The sequence below is a fragment of the Amblyraja radiata genome, assembly GCF_010909765.2.
Source record: "Amblyraja radiata isolate CabotCenter1 chromosome 43 unlocalized genomic scaffold, sAmbRad1.1.pri SUPER_43_unloc_3, whole genome shotgun sequence".
Lineage (NCBI taxonomy): Eukaryota > Metazoa > Chordata > Chondrichthyes > Rajiformes > Rajidae > Amblyraja > Amblyraja radiata.
The window spans coordinates 72447-82882 of NW_022630091.1; the positions used below are offsets into that span (position 1 = coordinate 72447).

The following is a 10436-nucleotide window of genomic DNA, read 5'->3' on the forward strand; positions in this document are numbered from 1 at the left end:
TGTTTTCGTTTTTGATTACTCTTTGATAGATGTTTAGATTATACAAAACTAATATCTCAATTTGAGACTACTAATTATACCATTAATGGAATATAATCAATATTTATTTCCCTCCCACAAATTGTATGCATCGAATTGGAAACTTTCCTTTCAAGGAAAGCACGGAGCTAGTATTTTTATAAACCAAAAGCTACGGAAGTCCATAGATGCTTAGCCACATTAGGGTGGCTATCACTAACTGCACTAATTGTAGTTGTAGTTGCTTTTCTTTTTTACTTTCCACACTTTACTAACCCTATTAGCTATCACCTCTTTTTTATCTTATATCACATTATATTTTGTATTTGTAATGGAATTGCATATTTTATTTAAGGAGATACGTTCGGATGGAAAACAGACGTGACCTAAAATTCATCTACCTGAAGTTCAAGTATAAGGTAGGATTGAGTGTGCTGAATCATCTGCTCTACCACTTAATCACAAGATGCAAGACATGAATATAAAAATTGGTTGTGAGGGAATTAAATTCTGTAGTTGGAATGTTAAGGGAATTAATGAACCTATCAAGAGAGGCAAAGTGTTAGCACATTTAAAATCATTGAACACAGATATAATATTTCTCCAGGAGACACATCTTAAAAAGGAAGCACAGCATAGACTGAAAGCAAAATGGATTGCTAAAGCGTACCATTCTTCATTCTCACATAAATCAAGAGGTGTTGCAATATTAATTCGTAAAGGTATACCCTTTAAACATATATCAACGATAGAAGACATTGAAGGCAGATATATTATAATAATAGGGGAGTTATACTTAAAAAAGGTGACTCTCCTCAATGTGTATGGACCAAATTTTGATAGCCCTCTGTTTTTTAAGAGAATTCTTAACAATATCCCGGAAGGCACACAACAAAACTTAATAATTGGTGGAGATTTAAATTGTACATTGGATGCTTGTTTGGACAGATCATCAACTCAAAGAAAACGAAAATCTCGATCAAGTGAATTTTTAAATTCATACATTAATACCACTAATATTAAGGACGTTTGGAGAATTGAAAACCCATCGGGCCGAGAATATTCATTTTACTCACCAGTACATAAAACTTACTCAAGGATAGATTATTTTTTGGTAGATTCAAAACTTATCCCATTCACCTATAACTCACAATATCACAACATCATAATCTCAGACCATGCCCCATTAACATTTATGATCAAAGTAAACGGAATGGCAGAGACACAGTCACAATGGAGATTTAATCCCCAAATCTTAAAAGATAAGTCATGTAATGAATATCTAGTAAAACAGATTAAAATGTTTTTTGAGGCTAACGATAGCCCTGAAATCTCTGCCTCGCTTCTTTGGGAAACATTTAAAGCATTTGTACGAGGAGCATTAATTTCTTCCCAATCATTTTTTAATAAAGAGAATAGGGTCAAACAAAAGAAACTGGAAATGGAAATAAAGCAATTAGACACAGAAAATGCAGCAGCACCATCCACGATAAAACACAATAAAATTGCAGTATTGAAATATAAATTAAACAAGATTTATTCAGACCAAGTTATAAAACTTTATCAACATACAAAACAATTAAATTTTGAATTTGGTGACAAACCACAAAAACTATTAGCGCGTCAACTTCGCAAATTGGACGGGGAAAAAACAATATACAAAATTAGAACAGATAACGGAGAAACATTAACATTGCCTAAAGATATTAATGATAGATTTCTACAATACTATCAAAAATTGTATTCATCTGAAATAACAGAACAATCAACGGGAATGGAAACATTTTTACAGAATTGTAAGTTTGCGGGTCTAGATCAGAAAGAGAGAGAATTGCTAGGGGCTGAAATTACGATAAAAGACATTGAAGAATCAATAAAGTCCTTAAAAAAAGGAAAGTCGGCAGGACCCGATGGTCTAAATTCGGAATTTTATAAAAAAATTTATGACTTGCTTTCCCCACGCCTACAGACAATGTACGAATATGCTTATACTCAACAGAAACTCCCAGAAATTCTAAATGAATCAACAATCATACTTATACCAAAAACGGACAAGGATCTTGAAGACCCAGGTTCATACAGAGCTATAGCCCTCTTAAATACTGATCAGAAAATATTAACTAAGATTCTATCTAATAGATTGAGCTTAGTGATCAGTAAATTAATACATCCTGACCAAACAGGGTTTATCCCCAAACGGTATTCATTTTTTAATCTGAGAAGATTATTTAATATTATATACTCCAATAGAATCCCCAACGCAGAGCTAGCAATTATCTCGTTAGATGCTGAAAAAGCATTTGACCAGGTAGAATGGCCATATTTATTTTCGGTGATGGAAACATTTCAACTAGGAGAGAAGTACTACATGGGTTAAATTGTTATATTCTAACCCAACAGCTAGAATATTAACAAACAAAATGTTATCAACTAAATTTAATCTCTCTAGAGGCTGTAGACAAGGATGCTCACTATCACCACTATTATTTGCTCTTGCAATCGAACCCCTAGCAGAAAACGTTAGAAACCATCCAGGAATATTTGGATACAATACTAGAGACACAAGGAATAAAATCTCCTTATATGCAGATGATATATTAATATATATTACAAAATTAGAAACTAGTATTCCAAACCTATTAAATCTAATAACTCAATTTGGTCAGTTTTCGGGATATAGAATCAATTGGAATAAAAGCGAAATCATGCCAATAACAAAATTCAATTTACATACAATACAACAATCCCCTTTTAAAATAGTTAAAGATAAATTTAAATACTTAGGAATCTGGGTAACTAAGACATATACCTCTTTATTTAAACTAAATTTCCCACCCTTACTGAATAAACTACATAAGAATATTCAATACTGGAAAACACTCCCCATTTCAATGCTTAGGAGAATTAATGCTATAAAAATGATTTTTTTACCGCAACTACTGTACCTACTTCAATTAATTCCGATATATATCCCAAAAACTTTTTTCAAAAAAGTCGACTCCATTGTTACAAGTTTTGTCTGGGATTATAAGAATCATAGAATAAGTAAAAAACATTTATGTAAATCAAAGATAAATGGAGGTCTGGCTTTGCCAAATTTCTTATTTTATTTTTGGGCAGTCCATATTAAAAACATGAATTTTTGGCTGGAAGAAATGGACCAACAACCAGATTGGCTAATGATGGAAAAAGAAGACTGTATACCTTTTGAAATTGGACCGATCATATTTGCCCCCACAAAACAGCACAAAAAAACCTATAAAGAAAACCCCATAATACATAGTGGAATACGAATTTGGAAACAAATAAAAAAAGATTTAAAATTGAATAATATGCCACTCTGCCTTCCCATTGTAAATCATCCTTTGTTCAAATCATCCTTTATGGACAAAGGTTTCACACAATGGAAAAATCATGGAATCAAAAATATAGGACATCTTTATGGGAAAGGTACTTTTCTTTCATTTCAAGAGTTACAACTGAATTATGGATTGCACTCAAATAATTTTTTCAGATATCTACAAGTTAGAGATTATGTTAAATCTAATACACAAGTTTACAGGAATAGGGAATCAGAAATTCTTGATGAATGTCTGAACAAGCATCCTAATACTGAAAAACTAATAGCTTATATTTATAACACCCTACTAAATAACGAGGTACCACCGACCGAACTACATAGATACAAATGGGAAATTGAAATAGGTCATCCTATCACGAAAGATATGTGGGACGAAAGTTTACAACAAATACATCAATGTTCATTAAATGCCAGACATATTTTAATACAATTCAAGGTCTTACATAGACTACACTTCTCTAAAATAAAACTAAATAGAATCTTCCCACAAATCTCTCCTATTTGTGATAAATGTCTACATTTAGAGGCTAATTTAACACATACTTTTGCAAACTGTATAAAACTTAAACATTTCTGGACAGATATATTTGAAATAACTTCAAAAGTTATTAATACAAAACTGGACCCAGACACAAAATTAATAATACTTGGAATATCAGAACAAAGCTTAACACTCACAACAAACCAAATAAACTTCCTCAATTACAGTATAATAACCGGAAAAAAATTAATATTAAAATTTTGGAAAGGCCCTACAACCCCCACAATCAAAATGTGGATTACGGAAATGTCGGAGACCCTATACTTAGAAAGAATTAGACTTGTCTTAATGGACAAACAAGATATTTTCCATAAAATGTGGGCTCCATTCATTAACTATCTGAAGGGATAGACTGGCACAGCACGAGGACCCAGCTGAAACTTGAACTCAGGAACAGATGAAAAACTATACTCTATACTTTATAACCTACGAACCTATCTCCATTGATGTATCACAGGTAACCCATTGCACCTCCCTTGTTTTTCTGTTGTGTTTTTTTTTTGCTTTCTTTTTTATTTGTAACTTTCTACCCTCTCTTTTTCTCGCTTTCTATAAAAAATAAAAATACTAGAAGCAGAAGTAATTGATAATGGAAAATTGTAATAATGTATGACTGATGTATATGAAAAGTTTTTTTTCTACTATAATATGTAACTACATTGTATAATATGTCTACTTCTAATAAATAAATAAAAAAATAAAAAATAAATAAAAATCCTTTCGCATCTCCTCAAAGTTAGCCTTTCTCCAAACAAAAATCTCAACCCTAGGTCCAGTACTGACCCTCTCCATAATTATATTGAAACTAATGGTATTGTGATTACTGGTCCCGAACTGTTCCCCAACGCATACCTCTGCCACCTGACCCGTCTCATTTCCTAACAGGAGGTCCAGCACCGCCCCTTCTCCAGTAGGTACTTCTATGTATTGCTGCAAAAAAATACCCTGCACACATTTTACAAACTCCAACCCATCCAGCCCATTTACAGAATGTGTTTCCCAGTCTATGTGTGGAAAATTGAAATCTCCCACAATCACTACCTTGTGCTTACTACTAATATCTGCAATCTCCTTACATATTTGCTCTTCCAATTCTCGCTCCCCATTTGGCGGTCTATAATACACCCCTATAAGTGTAGCTACCCCTTTCCCATTTCTCAGTTCCACCCAAATAGCCTCCCTAGACGAGCCCTCTAATCTATCCTGCCAAAGCACTGCTGTAATATCTTCCCTGACAAGCAATGCAGCACCTCCACCTCTTTCCCCTCCAATTCTATCACACCTGAAGCAACGAAATCCTGGAATATTTAGTTTCCAATCACAGCCCTCCTGCAACCATGTTTCACTGATCGCCACAACATCATAATTCCAGGTGTCATTCCAGGCTCTAAGTTCATCCACATTTCTTACAATGCTCCTAGCATTAAAATATACTAATTTAAGAACCCCACCCTCTCTTATTCTCTGTTTATTGTCTTTTTCTTCTCTCTTCCCTACATTTTGGGTCAGAGTGCTACCATTCTCTGCCTCCTGCCTCACACACTGACTGCTAGCTTTCCCAATTTGAGTACCTCCCCCCAACCATACTAGTTTAAAGTCTCCCCAGTAGCCTTTGCAAATCTCCCCTCCGTGATATTGGTCCCCCTCGAGTTCAAGTGCAACCCGTCCTTTCTGTACAGGTCGCACCTTCCCCAAAAGAGGTCCCAATGATCCAGAAACTTGAATCCATACCCACTGCACCAGTCCCTCATCCACGCATTTATCCTCCACCTCGCTCCATTCCTACTCTCGCAGTCGCGTGGCACAGGCAGTAATCCTGAGATTGTTACCTTTGCAGTCCTTCTCCTTAACTCTCTACCTAACTCCCTAAATTCTTCTTTCAGGACCTCTTCTCATTTTTTACATATGTCGTTGGTACCTATATGTACCACAACTTCAGGCTCCTCTCCCTCCCATTTCAGGATGTCTTGGACCCGTTCAGACACATCCCTGACCCTGGCACCAGGGAGGCAAACTACCATCCGGGTCTCTTGTCTGCGTCCACCGAATCGCCTATCCGACCCCCTGACTATAGAGTCCCCAATTACAATTGTTCTCCTCTTCTTTTCCTTACCCTTCTGAGGAACAGGACCGGTCTTTAGGCTGTCGCTGCCCCCAGGTAGGCTGTCTCCCCCACCCTTACTCAAACATGAGTATTTATTTTCAAGGTGTACAGCCACCGGGGAACTCACCAGTCCCTGCCTCTGCCCGTTGCCCTTCCTAACTGTGACCCAGTTTTCTGTCTTCCGTGGTTTTGGAGTGACCACCTCCCTGTAACTCCTATCTGGATTCGGCGTGGCAAGGAATCAAAGGAAGAAATGCAGCCGGCAGCCGTACATGTAAATGGATCCATTCCGATTGGACATCTGCGAGCATCGGCCATTCCGATTGGACATCTGTGAGCATTGGGCATTGTGACATCACACGATGGAAACGAATCAAAAGGAAGAAAGGCAGCCGGTAGCCGGACGGACGGACGGCAGGCGGCAGCCACAGAGTTTTAATATATAATAGATATGTCTTTCCAACATATCTAATCTTAAGCTAATCTAAACTTTCCCTTATATATCCACCCGGGATTCTTACATAATATCCCATTCTATAACTACCATACAAGCAGGTACCAACACCATACAAGCAGGTACCAAAGGGTTAACTACCATACAAGCAGGTGCCAAGGGGTTAAACTTTGAGCTTTTCGTCCAAGGTTGAATATAGCCAGGCTCTCTGAATTACACATTCCAGAGAGATAAGCATTATAATTGTCTGGGTAGCTCGGCCATTTTAACCAGTTCAAAACTCTATCATAAGAATTAAAAAGTTCAAGCTTCTTCCTTTTCGGCAGCTTGCCCCGATGTTTTCTTAACGATATCCTCCGCATACTTTAAAGCTTTTCCGGGATCTGCAACTGAGCTTTCAACGCCGTTATAAGATATCTTCATTCTCCCGGGAAAGAAGACTCCATATGTTACTCCCAGGAGATCCCTCAGAGTGTGTCTTGCCGGTGTGAACAATCTAATTTTCCGGACTACCTCGGGAGGGTAATCACAAATGATTCGCACATTGTCCCCATAGTATGTCAGCTTCTTCCCATGGGTAACCTTTCTCAATATAAATTCCACTGAAGAGATGTCACGGAATTTCACAATTACCTGTCTTGAATAATTTGTTCCTCTTGCAACATGCCCAACTCGGTGAACGACGTCTATTCTTGGTTCTTCCGACAGTTCAAAGACATCTTTGAGTAAATCAGTAACGAAAGTACATGTTTGAGATTCATGTCCCTCTCGTCCTTCCTCTACTCCGAGAATCCTCAGATTTTGTCTTCGTGCTATTGCTTCCAGGTCCAGACATTTATCAGTCATTCTTCCAAGATTTTCCTCTTCAGTTTTCTGTGATTTTTTCAAACTCCTTATTTCCGTGACCATTTATTTCATCTCATTCTCCATCTCTTCCATTATCTCATCCAGCTTTCCGATATCGTCCTTCACACCTTTAAATTTCTTGTCGTAATTATTTTCAATTCTGACACACTCTGATTTTAATCTCTTATCAAATTCCTTATATTGCTTGTTTAAGAAGGATCAGTCTGAAGAAGGGTTTCGGCCGAAACGTTGCCTATTTCCTTCGCTCCATAGATGCTGCTGCACCCGCTGAGTTTCTCCAGCTTTTTTTGTGTACCCTCCTTATTGCTTCTTCAGTTCTTTTAACTCACTGCAAGTATTATCAATTTTTTGAGAAATTCTCTCCATGCTAGTCTCCATACTCTTCTTATTACTCTCTATATTAATCTCCAGACTCTGCTTGTTACTCTCCATTGAGACTCCATACTCTGCATCTTCTCCAGTGTAATATTGATTGTAGCAGTCATATCTAAAAGCATTTCCTTTACCTCCTTCTCCTTCTTGTCTCCTTTTGTCGCCATTTCAAGCAGAGACCATTGGCTGTAAGATTCCTCTTCTTCTGAACCTTCTTCTGTCGTTTGCAGAGTATCCAATACTTTCTCGAGCTGAAGACTGATAGTGTTTTTCTCTGGTGCCCTTGAGCCTTTTTCTTTACTCATTTAAACTCCCGATTTTATCATTAATCTCCCCGATTTTCCCGTCACCTTCTGATGATATCACCTTTACACGACACCAAGCAACTCCGGTGAGTTTTTTTTAATCGGTGCTGACTTTAAAACGGCTTTTTTAAAACAATTTAACGGGAGAGAAGCTCAATGCCGCGCCTTAATACTCCATGACGCCACCGGAAGTCGAATACAGAATCATTGAAATAAGAAAAAGCATTGAATAAAATGAAGAAATTGGATGTTATTTGCATTTTGTTCAACACGGACATTGTGGGCCGAAGGGCCCGTTCCTGTGCTTGACTGTTCTATGCTCTATTATATTCCATAACAAAGGCTATATTTTACAACAATATGCTATATTCTGTTCTATAATAACTATGATATGTATATACTTTTGTATGTCATGCTCATGCCTTCTCCCCATTACCCCTGACACCTGTACTAATCAAGAAACTCTGCCGAAAAAATATCCACTAACTTGGCCTGCACAGCCTTCTGTGGCAATCTTCTTATAAACACCACAGATTCACCATCCTCTGACTAAATAAATTCCATTTCATCTCCTTCCTTAAAGAATGTCCTTTAAACCTGAGGCAATAGAAAATAGGTGCAAGAGTAGGCCATTCGGCCCTTCGAGCTCTGTCTAACTCTCTCTTGAAAGTATCCTGAGAACCGGCCTCCACCGCCCCCTGAGGCAGAGAATTCCACAGACTCACAACTCTCTGTGAGAAAATGTGTTTCCTCGTCTCTGTTCTAAATAGCTTACTCCTTATTCTTAAGCTGTGGCCCTCGGTTCTGGACTTCCCCCAACATTGGGAACATATTCCCTGCCTCTAGCGTGTCCAAACCCTTAATAATCTTATATGCTGGAATAATATGTCCTCTCATCCTTCTAAATTCCAGAGTTACAAGCCCAGCCACTCCAATCTATCATCATATAAAAGTCCCGCTATCCAGGGAATTAGCCTTGTGAACCTACGCTGCACTCTCTCAATGGCAAGAATGTCCTTCCACAAGTTTGGAGACCAAAACTGCACACAATACTCCAGGTGTGGGCTCACCAGTGCCCTGTACAACTGCAGGAGGACATCTTTGTTCCTGTAATCAACTCCTCTTGTTATGAAGGCCAACATGCCATTCGCTTTCTTCACTGCCTGCTGAACCTGCCTGCTTACTTTAAGTGACTGACGAATAGAGCCAGGATGTGTAGGCACTAAAAAACACTGAAATAGGCAGGCAAAAAGGCATAATAAAATTACAAAAAAGGCACAAAAAAGGTTTATTGACAACAGGCATAAAAAGGCGTTTATTTTCACCTTCAAAATATGGTTAAAAATGATATAAAGGTATACTACATTCAATGACCAAAGTTGCCTGGTTGCACAAAATTACCAGCATTTTTTTTCAAATCTGGTGTTAAACTATGCTGTCTGTCAGACAGAATATGCTTCAGTTGTGAAAAACTTATGTCTACCACTGCTGAGGTCAATGGTGCATACCCGAAACAAGCTAAGTAAGTAAGTATGTAAGTAGGTTTATTGGCCAAGTATTCACATGCAAGGAATTTGCCTTGGTGCTCCGCCCATAAGAAACAACATGACATAGAGTGACAGTTACGAATGACTCTCTCTTTCTCTTTCAGGTAGCTACATCACTACTATCGGAGTGGATTTCAAGATTCGGACGGTCGATGTTAATGGGAAGAAGGTGAAGCTGCAGATCTGAGAAACTGCCGGGCAAGAACGATTCCATACAATCACGTCTACGTAAGTTCAATTCCCCTCTCCCACCCCTCCCTCTCCCACTAACCCACCTCTCTCAAGTGAAGTCAACTTTATTTGTCACATACACGCCCTCCTCATCCGCCTTCCCCCCTTTGCGTCCTCACCTCTCCGCTTCTTCCCCCCCCCTATCTCCCCCATACATTCCCTCCCTCCTCCTCCCACCCTACACTTCCCCCCTGCTCCCTTCCCCATCCAGCCACTCCCCCCCCCCCTTTATCCCCCTTCAGGTACCAGTAATGTGCACACGTCAGTAATGTCCTGTTTCCAGCTTGTTGACCCTCTGTGTTCCCCCCTTGCAGGGTTTAGGAGCCGTTGCTGTGGACGGAGAGACGGGGGAGTGAGTGGCCATTGAGGGCGGCCAGGGTGCCGCTGAGCCGCCCTCCCCCGCCCCCCCCCCCCCCACCCCTTCTGCTCGGTGTGCGGACTGAGCTTCGAGGAGCTGAGCTTTGATGTAGGACCACATGACGGGGCACAATAAGGAGAAGCGTTATGAGTGCGATGTGTGTGGCAAGGCCTGGCAGACAATACAATACAATAAGGGTTTATTCGTCACATTGCACATAAAGTGCAAGTGAAATGAATATGTCAGCAGCAATACAATGAGAAAGAACACACAATCTA

General features: G+C 38.9%; 1 long non-coding RNA gene across 1 annotated transcript; it reads left to right on the top strand.

Moving 5' to 3' along the window:
* Positions 1 to 1235: 1235 nt before the first annotated feature.
* On the top strand, positions 1236 to 10151 carry LOC116969074. Its single transcript, XR_004410615.1, has 4 exons — positions 1236 to 1245; positions 6049 to 6053; positions 9674 to 9797; positions 10115 to 10151. It is a non-coding gene; the product is annotated as an uncharacterized LOC116969074 (long non-coding RNA).
* The last annotated feature ends 285 nt before the right edge of the window (positions 10152 to 10436 follow it).